General features: G+C 47.7%; 2 long non-coding RNA genes across 2 annotated transcripts; both read left to right on the top strand.

The window, feature by feature from the left end:
* The first annotated feature begins 238 nt into the window (after positions 1-238).
* Positions 239-2,447, top strand: LOC147010584 (uncharacterized). The gene is made up of 2 exons (XR_015052366.1): positions 239-1,978; positions 2,101-2,447. It is a non-coding gene; the product is annotated as an uncharacterized LOC147010584 (long non-coding RNA).
* A 12,551-nt stretch (positions 2,448-14,998) lies between these two features.
* Positions 14,999-18,732, top strand: LOC147010583 (uncharacterized). The gene is made up of 3 exons (XR_015052256.1): positions 14,999-17,444; positions 17,553-17,733; positions 18,508-18,732. It is a non-coding gene; the product is annotated as an uncharacterized LOC147010583 (long non-coding RNA).
* The last annotated feature ends 1,944 nt before the right edge of the window (positions 18,733-20,676 follow it).

Genomic DNA, 20,676 nt, shown 5'->3' with positions numbered 1-20,676 from the left:
GTTGTTGTTGTTTGCTGTTAATAAATGGTCTCAGATTCTGACGGAGAAGAACTGAATTTATTCGACATCAGCCAAGCACTAGTGTGTGTGTGTGTGTGTGTGTGTGTTTTGTCCATGAAGCATAACTTTTTCTCTCTGCTAACTCCCCTCTCCCTCCCCCCACCCCCCACCCCCCTCTCTCACTCTCTCTCTCTCTCTCTCTCTCTCTCTCTCTCTCTCTCTCTCTCTCTATCCCATCCTCACTCCACTCCACTCCCTCCTAATACAGTACAGCACCCTCCCACACCTCTCTCTCTCTCTCTCTCTCTCTCTCTCTCTCTCTCTCTCTCTCTCTCTCTCTCTCTCTCTCTCTCTCTCTCTCTCTCTGTCTCTGTCTCTGGATGTGTTCGGGCAGTGATTATGTCCGGATGGTGTTTGTGTCTGGGCGGTGTTTATCTATGGGTGGTGTTGGTCTCTGGTCGTGTCCAGGCGGTGTTTATGTCTGGGTGGTGTTTGTCTCCAGATGGAGTTTGTGCCCTGGCATTGTTTATCTCCAGACAGTGTTTGTCTCTGGACCTGTCCGGACCGTGTCTGCTTGTCTCCAGACGTCTCTGGATAGTGTTTGTTTCCGGACGTGTCCGGGTGGTATTTATCTCTGAATGTGTCTGTGCGGTGTTTATGTCTGGACGGGAGTTTGTCTCTGGATGTGTCTCGTCGGTGTTTGTTTCTGGACATGTCCGGGCGGTGTTGGTCTCTGACGATGTTTATAGTATGACTGGTAGAAAATGGATTTCAGACATTATTTTGTTTCCATCTTCACTGTTATTCCATGCAGAATCATGTTGATGAGAGGGAATGAATCATAATGAATGCTCCACCACACGTCTGCCTTTCCTTCCCCCACCCATCCTCACTCTCCCTACCTTCTCGCTCTCTTCTCTCTTTTCCCATCCACCTTCTCACTCTCCCCCCTCTCTCATCCCCCCCCCAATCTCTTTCTCTCCCACCTCTTCCCCCCCCTCCCTTTGATATCCCCGTCAGCGAAGCGATGGGTGGTATTTGCTAGTTAAATGTGAAGAAGTAAATTTTTGACTTTTTCCTTGACACGTCCATGTCCGCCATTAAACATCACAGGGGGCGGAGTAATATAATTAGAAATTAACAGGATAGAATGAACATCATAAATATATGTGGAAAAATGTTCCCCTACAGGGGGAAGACCCTCTTGAGAGCAGGCCATAGCTGCTCCTCTGGTTGGCAGCGAGTGCCCCGGAAGCAGTGGCGGAAAAAGTGGCACTTGTATATGTGTAAGAATTGCATTGCGCAGCCTGTAGGTCATTCAATGTAGTTCAGATGGTAGAGCACTGGTATAATTTGTCAGAGGACCTGGGTTTGAATCTTGGGCCCATAATTATTCTCTCCTGTTGTACGATGTTCTATCCATATTTATGATGTTTGTTCTTTGCTGTTTATTTCTAATTTTATTTTATTTAACACTTTTGTGTCTTTTTGTGAGAATGATGATGTTTCAACAGGTAAAGGGTATTCCCATGGGTGGGAATTGCAGCCCCCTACTAGCAGACATTTTTCTTATTTTCTGTGAATTTTCATTTATGCCTAAACTGATGGAGAAAAAAAATTTGGATTAGCTAAAATATTATCTCAGACATGTCGCTATATAGATGATATTTGTGTGGTTAACTCAAATTTTTTTGATAGGCAGCTTCACAAGATTTATCCAGATAGCCTGATTGTAAACAGGAGTGGTAATGATTGTACAGTTACTGCATATCTGGGTGTGTTGGTTGGAGTTGGACAGAATGGTTTTCGTACAAGTGTATATCATAAAATTGATGATTTCAGTTTCCCTGTAATCTTGTATGCCTTTCCATGTAGCAATGTACTAATTAATATGGGTTACAATGTCTTTTCATCTCAGCTACTTCGATTTACAAGATTTTGTTCAGTAAAGGATGATTTTGTGGAACTTGCTGAGAAGGTACAGTTGTCCAAAAAGACCTGGACAACTTTGGTTGTTTATATGTTTTGTACCCCAAATGACACAACAATACGCTTTGATTTATATGATACAGAATCTCATCAAGTTTTCTTTGTTTTCAGGTCTGGTGGTTTAATATAAAAAGAAAATGGCGATGCCACAGGAGAAAGCCCAGTGTGTCGAATTGAAGGAGAAACTCTAACCAACACATCCAGATATGCAGCAACTATAGTGTGTGTGTGTGTGTGTGTGTGTGTGTGTGTGTGTGTGTGTGTGTGTGTGTGTGTGTGTGTGTGTGTGTGTGTGTGTGTGTGTGTGTGTGTGTGTGTGTGTGTGTGTGTGTGTGTGTGTGTGTGTGTGTGTGTGTGTGTGTGTGTGTGTGTGTGTGTGTGTGTGTGTGTGTGTGTGTGTGTGTGTGTGTGTGTGTGTGTGTGTGTGTGTGTGTGTGTGTGTGTGTGTGTGTGTGTGAACCGTTTTTACAGCCATTTTTCCCTGCTGTGCAGGGGTTTGGCTTTTTGTGAGGAAATGTTTTATGGCCGGATGCCCTTCCTGACGCCAACCCTGGTCACCTCTTACGACACACAGGGATATGGTACACCTATTCTAACCAGGGCATACACCGGGACCAGTACACTGGCACTCATTTCGCCGACCTCGGAAGGATGACGGGCTGAGTCAACCCCCTGGTGTTAATTCAGCAGCCAACGGGGCTTGAACTCAGGACACTGGGATCCCAAGCCGCCACCCTAACCACTAAGCCAACACCAGGCTTACAATCATTACCACTCCTGTTTGCAATCAGGCTATCCAGAAAAAATGTTGTGAAGCTGCCAATCAAAAAAATTATAGTTAAGCACACAAATATCATCTATTCATTGAAACAAGATCTGACACGCAAGTTCAGCGTAATTTCCGTACAAGGTATGGAAGGAATCTGCCATTGCAGACTAGTATCAGGGAGTGGTACGAGAGGTTTAAGGAGACTGGAAGTTGTCAGAAATAGAAAAGTACTGGTTGAACAAGCACAAGTGCAGCAGATGTTGAACGAATCATTTCAACAAAGTCCCAGAAAATAAATTTGATATGCAGAGAACTGGGACTACCAACCACCACTGTACACAGGACATTGCATAAAAGACTGAAGCTTTATGCCTATAAGGTGCAGATTCTCCAGGAACTCAAACCAAATGACAGATCCAAACACAAGGCATTTACCTTGGAAATGCTCAGTCGCACAGAGGATGACAAAGATTACCTGAAAAAGGTCATGTTCACAGACAAAGCTTGCTTTCATGTATCAGGAAAGGTCAACTGGCACAATGTGTGGATCTGGGGTTCTGAAACCCCCACATGGTCATTGAACACATGCGTGATAGTCCAAAGGTCAATGTGTGGTGTAGCCTTCTCCATGACTGCTTGGTGGGTCCGTTTTTCTTTGTGAAGGACACAGTGACCTCAACTATTTACATGAACATGTTGGAAGGATTTGCCTTCCGACAGATTGAAGACCTGCAACCCGATATCATTTTTCAACAGGACGGCGCTCCCCCAAATTGGGCCCTTCGTCGTTCAAACTGTCCTGAATGAAAAATTTCGAAGTCACTGGATTGGCCGAGACGGACCAACCGCCTGGCCCCCATGATCACCAGACATAACCCCCTTGATTGTTTTTCTCTGGGAGCTTGTCAAAGATGTCTCCAACACCAAGGTGGCAAACCTGCAGGATCTTCGTTTTTGGATCACAGCTGCATGCGCACTGATGGACGCAAACATGCTGAGCCGAACATGGCAAGAACTAGTGTACCATCTTAATATCCTGCACGCGACAACCAGAGTTCACATTGAAGTGTGTTGATGATGTGCACAAAACTTTATGAGTTTCTGTATCATTTGTGATTCTAAATATATCATTATGGTTGTGGGGGTAGATGGAGGAATTTAATAGGAAATTTAGGATTGAATAGAGTTGTTTGCTCCGTGGACGTGTAGGAGACATCTCGATGTAATTAAGCAGGGAAACTGTGAGCTTACGTGTTACATGTCACCACACGGGGGGGGGGGGGAGGGGGGTGGTGTGGTGTTAATTAGCTAGGGAGTAATAATAAGTTCCCCCAGTATGTGATTTTCCCCCTGTAACCTATTCCAACGTTTTTGCATTTACAAGCGTGCTGAACGTGTTGAGCAGGCAGAAACCCTGCCTCCAAGGGTGATGGTGGGTTAAGTCAAGCCCCCGAGGCGGAAGATTGATGGGCGTGACGTGAGACGCACGAAGAGGAAGAGAGCATGGGAGCCAGAATATCAAATAGGAAGGAGTGAGAGTTGAGAGATCGGGAGAGCGCACGCACAATGTCAGTGTGAAGAGCAGTTGAGTGCGGAGTGAGGGACGCACGCTGTCGAGAAATAACGTAGTTAGGAGATGGCCTGTAAGAACAGGGCTTTACAGCTGGCTTTCCTTCGATGCATGGGGAAGACGGCACAATTCTCATATTCGTGCTGAGACGAATTGTATCGCATGGTGAAACAAGAAACTGGCCTTTGGCTCTTGGTTGGGTCATGAGGAACAGACCTCGAGCCTCGTGTATGTCAAATAGCGGGTCGGTGAGGACGATTGTAGCACGAAGCAACTGCAAGGGGTCTCTGAGCCTTGGTGTTGAGTATCGCTCACAAATTGCCTGATGTACTTTTGTCCCGCTACGAGAGAAGCGACTTGGCACTATTTTGTGTGCGCCTACATGTGCAAATAGAAGAGCTCTATGGGCCATAGAGAAGAGAGCTATGAAAAGAAGAGCTCTATGGACATTCCAAGTTCCACAAAGACCATCTATGGGCCAAGCTAAGTGCCAGAATAAAGGAGGGATTTTCTTTTATGTTGTTCACCCTTGCCTGTATTTAAGTCTGTGTGTAGAGGTGCCTCGACTGAGAGTATAATTTACCTCACGTATTGTTATAATCTGATTATTGTCCTTTGTAAATATTTTGTCCATTTTCATTAAATGTGTTCATTTTAAGTCGCTGTATCCATGTATTTGTCGTGGGGTTCGAGTATAAACCCCCCTTGTGCCGTCCTGGTTCAGCACTAAACTTTTTTCCCGTGCACGCATTAATCTCTGAGAGTTTCGGTTGCAGGCCTCCAAGGGAGAAGTTCGACCGTCCAGGCTGGTGGTGATAACCGCCCTTCACCACACATTGGGTCGGGGGGGATTAACGTGGACCGCCAGCACTGCGACATTATTAACAACCAAACTTGCTCGGGTCTTTTTGGAACACACGGTATTTTCCATCATGTTAAACGGGATATTTGGCTGATTGTTTAATCAGGTCTTGTGAGAATGTCTTTTGACTCCATCGTCACGTTTGATTTAAGTTTGGTTGGTTTTCATGTAAACAAGTTCTTATTGCATTGCATTTGATATTATCATATTTAATTAATTATTTCAGTGACATAAATTCTTTAATTAATATTATTGATTAAACATATATTTATGTATACACTTATAGATGGTATTAAATAATGGAGGTATTTAGATAAATTTAAAATTAACAAATACAATTTATAAAATATATTGAACATGAGCATAAAAATAATTTGTTGGTGGTTGCGAGAATACACAATGCAGCAAGTGAAAATCGGATATTAATGACAGTTTGAATATTTGAATAACAGTTTGAGTCAATGATGAGATGGAGGTTTTGTGTAATGGACATGTTCATCAGGTAAAGCGTTTATCGCTTACCATATTGTTGTGGTGATGAAAACCACATGCCTCGAAGGCAATGGTATCCACCATTCAGTGATCCGCAGACAGTTATTTCATTAATATATGTATAGTTACACATTTCCCTCATGTCTAATGGGTTAAACGGGACAAAGTGCGTTGTGTGGGTCTCATCGGTCAGGTCAGGTATGGGAGCATGCGCCAGAGCAGCGCATCACTGTGTCCACTTTCCGCTGGTACTCCAGGGGCCTCCATCTGGCCATCCCCCAGGCAGATGCTTGGCCCATCCCCATCTCCTTGAGATGCCGATAAACCTGCTGCAACCACGAGGCACGTGGTCAGCCCATTGGCCTCCTCCAGTCATGAGGCTCCCTCGCTGAAAGAATCTGGTGACCAGGAACAGCGTCAGGAAAACGAGCCACATGTCCATACAGACGCAGCTGATGCTCACGGACTATGCAGGTAACAAATCTCATTTGAGTCTCTCTCAGCAACCGCTCATTGGACACAAAGTCCGACCAGCGATAGCCAAGGATTCTCTGAAGAGACCTGGTACCAAAGGATTAAGTCTCCGTCTCAGATCCTTGGTCAGAGTCAAAGTCTCACATCCAGAGAGCAAGACTGGAAGCACCAAGGACTTGAAGACTCGGACTTTGTCCTCCCGCACAGGTACAGGCAGCACCACACCCCATTATCCAGTGAATCCATGACTCCCCAGGCCCGACCCAGACGTCTATTGACCTCTGACTCACAGCCAGCAGAGACATGAATATCACTGCCAAGGTAAGTGCCATGATCTGCCATGACTTTTCCTGGGAAAGTCACATTTCCAACCTCGCCTCAAAAGCCAGTCGCCGACTGGGAATCCTCCGTCGTGCTAAGTCCTTCCTCGGCCCTCTTGAGCTCCTGACCACTTACAAAGCTTTTGGCCGTAGCCTGATGGAGTACTGCTCTCCCCTCTGGGCTGGTGCTCCTGCCTCCCACCTTTCTCGGCTTCACGCTGTCGAAACCAGGGCATTTAAGATCATCGGCATCTCCCGCAATGAAGCTGAGTCTTTGGGCCTCTCACTCAATCACCGCAGGTTGGTCGGTGGTCTTTCTGTCTTCTACCGACTCCTCTCCAGTCTTGCCCCCCCTGCTCTCTCTGCGATTTGTCCCCACCACATTTCCACAGGGTGCTCAAGGTCCGCCAACAACCCCCTTCTGGTAAAACTACCAAAATCAAAAATCACTGCTCATCTTCACTCTTTCATTCCTCTTTTTTCCCGCCTTTGGAATAAACTTCCTCACTCTATTCTTTCCCATTCTTCCCTCCAGGCTTTCAAAACAGCTGTTCACCACCACCTCTTATCTTCCCCCATCCAAATCCTCGATCTTTTCTACACACGATAATCCACCCAAGCCCACTTCCTTCATTTCTCCTGCTTTCCTTCCTGAAAGTCCCTGAAATGTCCATCTTCTCTTCGCCATGTTCCCCGTCCCATCCCCATCCCTCTCCCTTCCACAGTTCACCTAATGTGTCTGTTCCCCACTGTTTTGTCCCTTCCACTCCCGCCCCTCTTGTCTCATGCCTCCTTGCTGTGAGTTGTGTGTTAGCTCTCATACGAGCCTCGACCAAGGTATACAAAAAAATAAAAAATAAAAAGTGAATCTCTCCACGACCTCAACATGCTCACCACAAACAGGCACAGACAGGACAGCAGCATCCAATATGTCATTGAAAGCCTGGATCTTAGTTTTGACCCAGGAAACCCGTAATCCCAGCGGCTCCGACTCCTCATTCAGCACCTCGAGGGCCCCCCAAAAGGAAATCCAAAGTCTCCGCAAAGATGACTGCATCAACGGCGAAATCAAGGTCAGAGATCTTGACATTCCCAAACGATGCACCGCAGCTTGATCTCTCCAACATCCTCCCGAGAATTCAGTCCATACAAGTGCTGAAAGTTGTGGGGGCAAGTACACATCCCTGATGAACTCCAGTAACAACTGGAAATAAGTCAGAGATGGCACCACCACATCTCACAGCACTCTCAGTACCAGAGTAGAGTTCAGAGATCAGATCGATCAGTTTTGGTAGCACCCCACGAAGACCTAGAATCCTCCAGAGGGCATCCTGATTCACTGAATCGAACGCTTTACAGAGATCAACATAGGCTGCAAGCAGCCCCTGCCGAAACTCACGTCTGCGTTCGGTGAAGACCCGAAGAGCAAGGATACGGTCAATCGTTGACTACTTTGGTGTAAAGCCTGACTGCTCTGGACGCTGGTGCTCAAGCAGATGGTGGCGAACCCTATCAATAATTATCCGAGCAAAGACCTTGCCCGGCACTGAGAGCAGCGTCACCCCTCGGTAGTTGTTGCAGTCTTGGCGATCACCCTTCCCTTTCCAGAGAGGGACAACAAGGCCCCTCTTCCAGTCAGTTGGGATGATGCCTGTGTTCCAGGCAGAGCATAGAACTGCATGCAACAACACGAGTGCAGCATTTCCACCAGCCTTGAGAAGTTCGGCATGGATGCCACAGATCCCTGGAGCTTTACCCCATTTCAACCGGTTCACTGCAGCCTGTGTTTCCACAAGCGAAGGTTGACCACAGTTCATTGGAGGGTCAGAAACAGGGATTGTAACACCCCTGACGTCCAACTCGACAGCTGGTGGATCAGCCTGGTACAACCGCTCAAAGTAATCGGCCCAGCGGGCCTTCACTTCGGACTCCTCTGTCAAGAGTCTACCACCCTCTGCTCTTACTGCAGTACACCGAGGGATGGGCTTGGATGAACACAATGCGCAAATTCCCCTGTAAGCAGGACGAGAATCACCTGACCACAAGTGATGCTCTACCCCCTCACAGATTCCTCGCACATAGGCCTCCTTGTCCACCGGAAGCGCACGTACAGTTTAACGGCTCAGCTCCCTGAACAGCTCAGCTCTGCCATTCAGCCTGGCCCTGCGACTCTGGTCAATGGTATTCAGTGTCCCTTGAAAGACAAAATTCTTCTTTGCCCCATGGTGAGTTCCAAGACATCTACCGGCAACATTAAGGACGGTGGTCTTGAAGGCACTCCACAACTCTTCAGGACCTCCCAAAGCACCCAGACCCCTCAAATCTCCACTCAGCTTGTTCGCAAGCTCCTCAGCTACCCTCTCATCCTTGAGCTTGCCAATATCCAGCCTCGGCTGGGATAGTATCATTCTCCTGGATTTAAGGTGCAACTTCAGAGTTGCTACAACAAGCCTGTGGTCAGTATTGAGGAACTGAGCACTCCGGTAGACCCTGCAGTTCTGGATCATCCTCCAACGACCGTCAATGAGGACATGGTCAATCTCCTTTGCCACACCGCCAGTGTTGGAATACCAAGTCCAGCGATGAGCTTGTCGGCGCTGAAACCATGAACCAGCCACCCTAAGTCCATGGCTTCTTGCAAAGTCAAGGAACTTAGTGCTATTCTGGTTCATAGTTCTTGACCCATGGGGACCAACACATGTCTCATAACCATCCCTATCAGTTCTAGTCGATGCAGTGAAATCCCCCAAGACTAGAAGTGTATCTCGTCTGGGACACTGATCAACCACAGACGCGAGCGTGGCGTAGAATGTGTCCTTCACGGTGATATCACTCGCCTCAGTCGGAGCATAAACAGAGACCAGGGAAATGACACCTAAGGAGTGACGAATCCTTAGTCTCATAATACGCTCGTTGACCGGTGTTACCTCAATTATCATTGGAGTCAGCTTATTGGACACAGCTCCAGCAACTCCTTGGGAATGGTAACCATCAGAGTGACCAGACCAATCATAGGTGTAACCACCCACCATGATCTCGCCGCAATCCGGTCTTCGAACCTCAGAGAGTGCTGCTATATCGATATCCAAACGCTTGAGCTCAGATGATAACAGAGACAGGTGATCATCCTCTCTTTGGGATAGGACATTCCAGGCACCCACCCGAAGGGACCGCCTCAGGTTAACCCAAGGAGACCGCCGTCTGGTGGACGACACCTCAGCACCACTCCAACACACTCACGCAATCTGACCCGAGAATGTTATCCCGTGGTTTCCCTCCTATCATGAAAGATTCAGGGTCCCGAAGGCTTTGCCCCAATCCCATCATCCGGTGAGCTGCCCTGCGAAGGGAAGCTGCACAGGAGGTACTCCCACGGAGTGGGTTTTCAGATTTCTTTGTGTTTTTGTGTTTTGCGGAATGAAGGGTTTTATGGTGGCCGGAGTGCAAATCGTGCCACCAACCTCCTAATAAGAAGTAACCCAACTGCAGGAGGACGTCCGCAGACACATTTGGGCACTCGATACGGATGGACGTTGGCTCACAAGGAGCTCCTCCGCCCTTTGACAGGTTTTGTTTTTAATCCTGCTGGGTGTCCATATCCAAACACCCTCCTCACCAGGAAACCTGGTGGAGGAGATGGTTTAGTCTCCGACAACCCAACCATGGAACAGGTTAGTGCAGGTTTACATGATACCTGTAGCAAGTCACAGATCTAATCGAGCCTGACCTGACCATGTGCGACGGCCTGCAATTCTGGAGTCTGGTGGTAACCCGAGTTTGCTTCACCCCCCCTCCCCACCCCCCACTCTCCCATGGTCTTCTCACCCTGACCCCTGCCCACAACAATACTGGTTCACGAAGAAATATTTTCACGAAAAAAATAAGTGACCACTATATTCGTTATTGTTGTGTGTCTGTCTGTCTGTCTGTCTGTCTGTCTGTCCCAAGCATAGCTCCGTGGGTTTTTATCCGATCCTGACAAAATTTTGGTGGGAGGTTTATATCATGATCTCGTTTTGTTTTCCTGCAAATGGGTGTGGTGCGCCCATTATGGGCAGAGTCACGCCCAAAAAAACATGTATTTTTAGGGGATAGCCGATTTCAATTTGCATCTTCTCCTTGGGGGTTTGTCGAATCTGACAGGGGTTTTGGTATTGGGTTAGCCCAATGGCACCTGCATAGCCCCACAGAGCTCGATTTTTCATTTTCGTCCCAAGGTCAAGGTCACAAGATCAGGAACTTAGAAAATTGCGATTTTGACATAAAAATCCATCTTCTCCGAGGGGTTTGTCGAATCTGACAGGGGTTTTGGTATTTGGTTAGCCCAATGGCACCTGCATAGCCCCACAGAGCTCGATTTTTCATTTTCATCCCAAGGTCAAGGGCACAAGGTCACGAACGTCAAAAATTTCTAATTTTGACATAAAAATCATATGACCGCCCAAACTTTGAGAGCTTGGAGGACAATATTTTTATGCATAATCTTGAGGTCATTCCCCACCTAAAGTCTTGAAACCATTTTGCTCTATCTCGAACACCTTGCCCGTGGCGCCCCCTTCAAGTTTGTTTTTATGCTGATTTCATCAAAGTATGGATAATCCGATGAGTGCGAAATGCCATATAGCCAATATGACGTTATATTGTTCCTGAAATGTTCCAGAGGAAGTTTTGCACCAAAGGTCATAATCCTTGAATTTTGACCTTTAAAGGTCACAAAGGTCAAATTTTCAAAGTTGTGGGAATCGAACTGGGTTTTCGACCTTCTTCGACGAACTAACTCCAATAAGCTATAGCACGTATCCTGTTTCCTTATTTTAATGTCAACAACATTGTTTTGTGACCTTTAAAGGTTATGCAAAGGTCAAATTTTTAAAGTTGTTGAACGAAACCGGGTTTTCGACATTTTGCAGCTAATAACCTGTCACTCGTACCACATCATTTTGATCATTTTTATAATTTGGTCAAACATTATCACATTATCTCATCCTTGACTTCTGAAACAATCTACATCGTCAAATACCGCTCGTGAACCATCGTCGTCTTCAGACTTGTTATCATATAAAGTGGTGCATGATTAAAATTAATATGTAGTCATACTTTAAATAAAATAAATAATTATATAACTTTAAATAAGGATATTGCATTGCTGTGTTGACTGACTTTCTGGACACAACTTTGGGTTGTCGGTCCATTGATGTTGAGTACTCGACCGATGTATTTTGATTTCCTCTGCACCATCCTGCCAGCCCGGGAATTATATATTGCCCGCATTATGAGGCAACGTTACCCTCTGGAGGAACATGTAGGAATTACAATCTCGGTGTTTCTGGCGGAACCGTTGTTTCACAGGCAGGGTGATTCATGAGGCAAAGTCGTCGCCCTCTGGTGGGGATTGCTGCCCACCAAGTAAGACTTCAGGCGAGGTCGAAGTCCCATTGGGAGTTATATATTCTCTGTGTTTTATGAGCTCGCATCCCTTCCCATAAAGAAAGTTATGTTGCAATTCGTTATAACGTCGCCCCTTTGGTTGGTAATTTTCTATTTCCTGTATTATTAATGGCAACATCATCCTCCAGTGCAGCGGATAACTGTGCTTTCCGAATGTAATAGAATTGTCCCACAATCTTCGCAAATTTTGGTGGCCATCTATATCTGCAAAACATCCCAAAGACCTTGACAATTGGAGTCAAAGGTCTTGAAATAGTCTGCTGTGAGTATATAAAATAGCGTATTTCATGCAAGTCGGCTGCTGCGGAATCGACATTCGTCTGAGTGGATGGGCACATCCTTGGCGTTGCTACGAGTGGGCTGACAGTGTCGGTGTTCGCACGGGTGGACCACCGCAACGGCAGCGTTCAGGCAGATGGGCTGCCGCACTGATGGCGTTCGCACAAGTGGGCCGCCATGACATCTACTGTCACGAGACGTCGGTTCTTGCGCTACGTTGCAAATCTGCTCTCGTGTAACGTCGCAAACCGGCTCTCTCACACGATACTGCGAGTTGGCTGTTGCTCGACACAGTGTGTAGGCTCTCAACAAACGTTGGCTGTCGCGAGTCGGCTCTCGCCCGATGCTGCAAGCCGGCTCTCTCATGCGACAACGCGTCTTGGCTCTCGAGCGACGTCGCTTCTTGGCTCTCGAGTGACACCGCATTTGGCTCTCGAGCGACATCAAGCGCCAGCTCTCTTGCATGATGTCGCGAGCCGGCTCCCTCGATTGACGCCGCATCTTAGCTCTCAAGCGACGTCGCAAGTCGGCTGTCGCGAGTTGGCTTTCTATTGCGAGCCGGCACTCTCGTGCAATGTCACGTGCCAGCTCTCTCAAGCGACGCTGCAGCTTGGCTCTCAAGCAATACTGTTACAGCTCTTGAGCGGCGTCGCGAGTGGGCTATCGCGAATCAGCTCTCTCACGCAACGCTGAAAGCCAGCTCTATCGCGCGACACCGCGAGCAGGCTCTATCGCACGACACCGCAAGCAGGCTCTATCGCGTGACACCGCGAGCAGGCTCTATCGTGCGACACCACAAGCAGGCTCTATCGTGCAACTCCGTGAGCAGGTCTCTTGCGGAGCACTGCAAGCAGGTACTCTTGCACGACACCGCAAGCAGGTTCTCTTGTGCGACACCGCGAGCAGGTTCTCTCACGCGACACCGCGAGCAGTCTCTCTCGCGCGACACCGCGAGCAGGCTCTATCGCTCGACTCCGCGAGCAGGCTCTATCGCGTGACTCCGTGAGCAGGCTCTATCGCGCGACACTGCGAGCAGGCTCTATCGCGCGACACTGCGAGCAGGTTCTCCTGCGTGACACCGCGAGTAGGTTCTCTTGCGCGACACTGTGAGCAGGCTCTATCGCGCGACTCCGCGAGCAGGTTCTCTTGCACGACACGGCGAGCAGGTTCTCCTGTGCGACACCGCCAGCAGGTTCTGTTGCGCGACACTGCGATCAGGTTCTCTTGCGCGACACCGCGATCAGGTTCTCTTGCGCGACACCGCGAGAAGGTTCTCTTGCGCGACACCGCGAGCAGGTTCTCTTGCGCGACACCGCGAGCCGGCTCTGTCGCGCAACACAGCGAGAAGGATCTGTCGCGCGACACCGTGAGCAGGCTCTCTCACGCGACACCACGAGCACGCTCTCTCATGTGACACCGTGAGCACGCTCTATCGCGTGACACCGCAAGAACGCTCTATCGCGCGACACCGTGAGCACGCTCTGTCGCGCGACACCACAAACGTGCTCTGTCGCGCGACACCGCGAACGCGCTCTGTCGCGCGACACCGTGAGCACGCTCTGTCGCGCGACACCGTGAGCACGCTCTGTTGCGCGACACCGCGAGCGCGCTCTATCGCGCGACACAGCGAGGCTCGATCACGCGACACCGCGAGCAGGCTCTATCACGCGTTGCCGGGAGTCAGCTCTCTCATGCGGCACCACAAGCGGGCTCTCTCATGTTACAACGCATCTTTGCTCTAGAGTGACGCCACGTCTTGGTTCTCGAGCGAAGTCACGTCTTGGCTCTCGAGCGACGCCGTATCTTGGCTCTCGAGTGACGTCAAGAGCCGGCTCTCTCGCCCGATGCCGTGAGCTGGCTCTCTCGCCCGATGCTTCAAGCTGTCTCTCTCGTGCGGCACTGCAGGCGGGCTCTCTACTGTGACAACGTGGCTTGGCTATCGAGTGACGCCGCGTCTTGGCTCTCGAGGGATGTCGCATCTTGGCTTTAGAGCGACGCTGCGTCTTGGCTCTCAAGCGATGCCGTTTCTTGGCTCTCGAGGGATGTCGCATCATGGCTCTCGAGGGATGTCGCATCTTGACTCTCAAGCAACATCAAGAGCTGGCTCTCTCATGCGATTTCGCGAGCCGGCTCTCTCGAGTGAGTGACGCCGCATCTTAGCTCTCAAGCGATGTCAGAAGTCGGCTGTCACGAGTTGGCTGTCACGAGTTGGCTTTCTCGAGCAACGTCGCAAGTCGGCTGTCACAGGTTGGCTCTCACACGACGTCTCAAGTCAGCTGTCGCAAGTTGGCTCTCTATTGTGATCCGGTACTCTCGCACAATGTCGTGAGCCAGCGATGCTGCAGCTTGGTTCTCAAGCAATACCAAATCATGGCTCTTGAGGGATGTCGTGAGTGAGCTGTCGCGAATCGGCTCTATCATGCGACGCCACGAGCCGGCTCTCTCGCGCGACACCGCGATCCGGTTTTCTCGTGCGTTGCCGGGAATTGGCTCTTTATCGTGAGCCAGTGCTCTCGCACAATGTCGCGAGCCAGGTCTCTCAACTGACGCTGCATCATGGCTGTTGAGCTAAGTCGCAAGTTGGCTGTTGCAAGTTGGCAATCTATCGTGAGCTTGCGCTCTCACGCAACGTCGCAAGCCGGATCTCTCAAGCGACGCTGCATCTTGGCTCTCGAGCGACGCTGCGTCATGGCTCCTACGTGACGTCACGAGCCGGCTCCTTTGAGTGACACGACGTGTTGAGTTTGTGGCAATAACAAAGGTCGTTATACAATTGGGAAATTTGAACAAAGTGATGTAATGTAGGCAAAGAAATAGGTTTTGAGGAGACATTATATTACGTACGATACGTCATGTTCTTGTGAAAGACAATGGTTGCATTGTGTTATGTGGATATCCTCAACTTTTGTGCGATTTGTTTTTGGATGTCCACTCACGACAGCTCAGTCGTATATATAGTACACCAGGTGACCAGGTGTTCGTTTTCAACTAAAATCTCAACAGAGTGGCAATCTCACCAGCTTATCATTTGTCTGCGACCAATTGGTCTCATTGGTCTGCTCTGGTCATTGGCCATTGCTCATATCATTGGTCTGCTCTGAGTCTTGGAGGTCGATGATTCGGGTGGTTCAAACACCGATGGAGTCGTACCAAAGCCTTTAAAATTGTCCATGCTGCTTCATCGATTGATTCTCAGCATCTAAAACAATAAAGCACGGACAAGCAACTATAGGTTGGCAACCACAGCGCAGGTTTGGTTTGGGCTAATGGCGACGTGTATTGAAGTTCCTTGCAAGGAAACACATTTCTTGTTTTTGTTTCGCTGAAATGGTAACTCGCTCACATGGAGCAGGGTTCGTGCTGGCAACTGCAACCGTGAGGTCAGAATTGTGGAGACCAATTTTTCATTGTCCTGTCCGCCCCGTCGTCGGCATTGTGCGTTATTTCCTATCATTGTAATGATTTGCAGCTATGTCACAGAAATAATCTTTGACCCTGGTTCTCATGGGTATAGCTCATTACCTGACTTGGTAACTACTTTCATCGGGCCAAAAAAATGGACCTTTTCTCAACATGAACTCTCCGCCGTTCTCAGAAATCGAGCAAATGAAAACAATTCCAGAAACAGTTAATTTTCATTTTGTTTGCAGCCCTTGACTGCTGGTTGCATTACTACCGGGAGCGGAGCTGTGCCACTGGTGCAGTGCCCCCTGGTCGGTTAGGGCAGGATGTTGGAGTTTTTGCCATGGTGCCAGTCATACCTTCTTCATCTTCTTCTCATTCCTCTTCTTATCTCCTTCTTTACCAGCCGCAATTATTCCCATGTTCTTGTGGGGATGGCCAGGGGAAGCTTGGCCCAAGGCTTTCACGGACCAGCAGGCCAGGCTTGACGTTCGACTAAGGTTATAGCAGGAATTTGTATAATTTGGCCATGGTATAGCTCTGCAGAGAAAGCTTTGGCTGGATAGCTCACCTACTCTTTGTGAAGGACACCATGGAATTTTTAACGTTCACCAACGAATGTTGGCAGATGGGACACCGAGTTCAACGTCCATCCGAGGGATGGCACACACATTGATGAATCACCCTGCCTGTGAAACACAGGGATAACAGTTAATAGCTGAGTCGGGATTCGAACTCAGGCCGGACAGCTCAAAGACGAGGTTGCATACCTCTGGGCCATCCTGCCAGCACAGCAGTTAAAAACTACAGTAGTTTGAATGAACGTCTTCAGCTTCATCTTCAGTGATTGCTCCTAGTGGGTGTGTGATGAGGGCCACACCATCTTGTAGGTTGGTGGTGAAAGCACTTTGAGGATTTGTGGTTCTTATAGTGTGAGCAGTAAATTGCTTAATGGTCAAGTTATGCACAATTCAGTACCCTACAGACCAGCACCCAAAGCACTCAATGTACAATCCACCTTCAAAAAGGATGTCGGCAACACTTTTGTGACGGTCATGACCATTTCACCGAAGAAAAAGATAACTTGTATGACCATTTACCTTTGAATAGATCCTACTAGATGTTAATGATTCATCAGCAGGCATCATGGCCAGGTACTGGGAAATGCTTGGTCATGGTTTTAAAAGGAAGTGCTTCATTCAATATTGAAGGACACAATACCAGAAATGTTAATGGAATGTTGAGATATCCCTCGTGGTGCTGAGAGGCATATGATACGAACCAGTACCTTGACCTGTGGATCACTGTGGCTCACTTAGCCCAGTTGGGTGTGCGTGGGGTGCGCCTGTTTCGGTGGTGATGCTCGTGCCCTTTTGAGATGAAAACTTAACATCGGGGCCAAAGATCTGGAACAACATTTACAATGCCTGTCACATGACCAGCCCCAGCGTGTTGATTCAACCTACTCGTTGGTGTCAATTATTAACAAAGAACTATGAAGTTGGGACAAAGGGTGAGGACCGGTGGGATTTTACACCGGTAAGTTGAAAGGTCATCTGTGATGGATGAAGGAAGGTTTCCTGCAGGTTATTTTCTGTACGATTTATGGACTTTGAAGGTATAGCGTTTGTGTAGAAGTGTTTTTAATTCTGCTCGTGTCCTGTTTCTGGCGACACTGTGTCCGTGAGAAAAAAAGAAAGAAAAAGTGTTCACATCAAGACCCGGAAAGCACTCCGGCACAACATGGAGTTTGTCTACCCTGCTGTGTCACTTGTCTACTATCTCGCTGTGGTCAAGGCTTATCAGCGGGGTGAACTGGTCCTGGACAAGCGAGCGTCGGTACATGTCCTCATGGTGTTTGTGGTCGCACAGTTATTGTGCAGGATCTTGGGTGGTTACACTGGTGCCCTCACATTTTTTGTCACTGCCTACCTCTCATATGAGCAGCTGCCTCGCACCAACCATGGTGGGGGAGTGGATGCGGGGAGGACGGCTGATACAGCGACACGACACGACCAAAATGTACGAGAGGACCCAACAGGCAAAGGTGGCACTGTGAAAAGGGGTGGCGCAGCACGGCAGCGCAAGAGGATGTGAATGAGTTCTCCACTCCATCTGGACTCGCACAGTATGGAGTGTACATGTTTCTACACATACACTGCTTATTATGTACGCTTGGATCTGGAAAGATGTAAATTGATTAAATTACAATGCATTGATTAAATCGCCGATACTCTAGGTCGAGGACAACCACCTTCTGCATGGTATGAGGAATGTACGTGTGTAATATGAAAGCCAAATCTTGAACGTTTTAAAAATATATATCAAGTACACAAGCCAATTTATCGAGATGGTTGCCATGGCAACATAATTCAGCCAATCACAGCTGTGATCTCATCAGGTTGAGATAATGTCATGAGGAATAGATATCTGCAATATAAAAGCTAAATGTTCAACGGTTTTTGAAATATCGCGTACACAAAAGTATATGGACAGATGGTCGGTCAGTCAGTCGGTCGGAGCTCATTTCATTGTCCCCATCTCCGACCTCGTTGAAGGGGTGGGGGACAAAAAGTGAGAACAATATGAGGAAGGAAGGATGATAGGAGATAGAGGAAAGAGTGTGGCAAGAATGTGGAGAGCAGGTTGAGAAGAGATTGGAGTGAAGTCGAGTGGGGTGGTGAGGGAAACATGTATGGATCATGTGATGAAGAGGAAAGGGGTCTAATTATTCCAACACTTGCTTAAGTCATAAATAGATGTCCCCTTACAGTACTTCAATTACAATCTTCAATCAAGACTTTAAAAAAATCGTTTTCCGTGAACATGTTGAACAACCTTGATGTTAATGCATTCTCGGTGACATGGCTTCGAAATACCACCACCTTCTCTCTTCCTCTAGGTTTACCTGCTCGCCAAAGAACACAGAACTCCCCTTTCACACTCTGCTCAGCCGATGAAAACCCAGAAACTCCTTTTGCTTGGGCAATGGAAGTTCAGATCCTGCTGTGACTCATCTATCATAAACTCCAGCACCTGACCATTGAAAATGCACATGATGGTGGACCTCATGCAGTCAAAGTGGATTTGGCTTTGTTTGACCAATTAAAGTTGGGAAATATTCAAAGTTAGTTTGTCCTGGTTGGCGCCTTCTCTTGAACTAACCTCTCGCTCAACCTCGTCTGCTTCAAGTAGTGTAAAGGAACCCTTCAGTTATTCGACCACTAAGTTTATAAAAGAGCACGGATGGGTTTTTCAGAGCAATGAAAACATAACAGGAATAAAAATGGGAGTGGAGGATGCCAGGAAAGATCAGAGTGGACATTGATAAACACACTTAATGGATGTGCTTCTCACATACTCGTTGTCGCAATGACTTGGATTGGAAGCACTCTTTCATGAAGATAAGCAGTGTTGCACTCTAATGGACATGATACAGTGTCCTCGAGCAAGAATAAACTCATCTGCAACACCCTTATCCACTTGTAGGGCAGGCTTGGTTGAAGGTAATTACAAGTTTTGGGGAGGGATGATTTTGCTACCTGGAATCATACGAACGGCAGGGCCGCACGCTTATTGACTTTGCTACATGGAATCTCAGACGAAGCAGAAGGAGGGCATGAAGAGGGACGTCCATCGTTCCTGAAAAAAAAAAAATCGAAAAACCATCGCCCTCACTCTAAAATCCCTGTAAAAAAAACATTAAAATCATTTTGATGAAAGTGTGATTGAAGTTTTGCATTATTATATAATAATCCCTCCGCACCCCTCTGAAAAGTCGGCATGTGTTCCAAACCCCTTACCTCTCCATCCTTGGATCTTTCTCACTACTTGGCCATGTTTCAAGTTCTTAATTCTCTTTAAAATTCCTTCAAGTTTGTGCAATCAGTTTTTTCAAGAGAGACGATTAGTGCACTGCAAGTGGAATGATAATTTTGTAATTGCCTGAACCTCATTATAAACAGGGTCCCCAGCTCAGGAGTCAAGGAGAGATGGCTAGGAAAGAATGTGCAGTGGGGTTGGGAGGAGGGGGGGGGTCGAGCACAACAAGCCAAAAGGGGACCCAATAACGAAAGGCATGCCAGGCAACGGAGTTCGAAGGTTGGTGTGGTATTTATAAAACATTTCAGAAAAGCTGCGCTTGTTGCCTCCGAGTTTGCGGCGGTGATTCCTCTTTCTTAAAAAGAGACATCTATAGGATAATTAGTGAATAACAACTGAAAACAAGGAACATATTCCATTCTGCTCAAGCTCTTCCATGTGCCTCAACCATGTGTACAAAAAAAAAAGAGTTTAAACTTCGAAAGGCTTATCACCAGGTTCACATACCAAACAAGCATCAAAGTGAGGGAAAGAGATGATTTACATCACCTACTCACCACCTACCCACCTGTGAGTTCCATGGTGGAACGAGTCTAATGGAGAGAAAAACCAGTGAAGAACATCAATTGGTGTCGAGGCTGAAATATTTTGAATAGAAGACTCGTCTTTATGAAGACAAGAATCGGTCTTCTTGTCGTCATAAAGACAAGTAGACTGATTCTTTTCTTCATATTGAGTGTGTGCCGCCCTTGGAGGAACATTAAGTCGGGAGTGAATTTTATCAACTTAATTTTGAGAGAAGTGTGCAAACCACCATGCAAAAGAAGGTGAAGAAATGAGGGTCGAGAGAGGCTCTCTGTCGCTCGCTCTGTCTGTCCCTCTCCCTTTCTCTTTTTCTCTCTTTCTCTCTGTCTCTCTGTCTCCCTGTCTCTGTCTCTCACTCTCTGTCCCTGTCTCTCTCTGTCTCCCTCTGAAAAGCAATTTCACGTTACGACCGTATGTATTTTATAGATGAGATCACGTTATCGTCATACTTGCATTTTAATAGTATGTACTTTATACACGTACTTGCATTATAATTGCACATACTGTTAGGAATCATCACAGGCAATTTGGCCAGAAGACAGTGGGCCAGGTTGTTATAGTAAGCTGTGGAGCCCTGTCGAGGGGTGGAGAACCTTTGCGAGGTGTTTAGGTGGGGCGGCCACAGGGCAGCCCAAAAGATCGCACTGCCGACAAACACCGACAA

Source organism: Eptatretus burgeri, chromosome 16, assembly GCF_056783735.1.
Source record: "Eptatretus burgeri isolate ZD-2024b chromosome 16, Ebu_testis_v1, whole genome shotgun sequence".
Lineage (NCBI taxonomy): Eukaryota > Metazoa > Chordata > Myxini > Myxiniformes > Myxinidae > Eptatretus > Eptatretus burgeri.
The sequence above is the reverse complement of the archived record's forward strand: the minus strand, read 5'-3'. Positions and strand labels throughout refer to the sequence as shown.